The sequence below is a fragment of the Arachis ipaensis genome, chromosome B08, assembly GCF_000816755.2.
Source record: "Arachis ipaensis cultivar K30076 chromosome B08, Araip1.1, whole genome shotgun sequence".
In the NCBI taxonomy this organism is placed as follows: domain Eukaryota; kingdom Viridiplantae; phylum Streptophyta; class Magnoliopsida; order Fabales; family Fabaceae; genus Arachis; species Arachis ipaensis.
Window position 1 is genome coordinate 123,580,909 of NC_029792.2, and position 420 is coordinate 123,581,328.

A 420-nucleotide genomic window follows, 5' to 3' on the forward strand; every position below is an offset into this window, starting at 1 on the left:
TAAAAGTTAAAAGTGAATCCACAATATCAATATCATTATCATCATCATCATGTGGTGGCTGCAACATCATCAATAAAGATTTTACACTCTTGATGTCCCCACCATCACCACCATTATTTATGTTATGTTGAGTAAGTTGTTGAAAGTTTAGATTTTTCAGCCTAACATCAACAGTAAAGCCAACCCCAAATTCAATTTTAGGTGGAATTAGAAATGAGACTTGGTGTTCATGTCCTTCAGTAACAACCTGGAGGTTGATAATGTTCTTGGTGATGACAACGAAAAGAAAAAGGTGAGACCTTTGGGCTTGTTCCTTGATAATGTTCTTGATAATGTCTTTCATTAACATACATACATACATACATATATATATATATATATATATATTAAGTCATATTTCTTTTCCTTTGTTCCCAAATA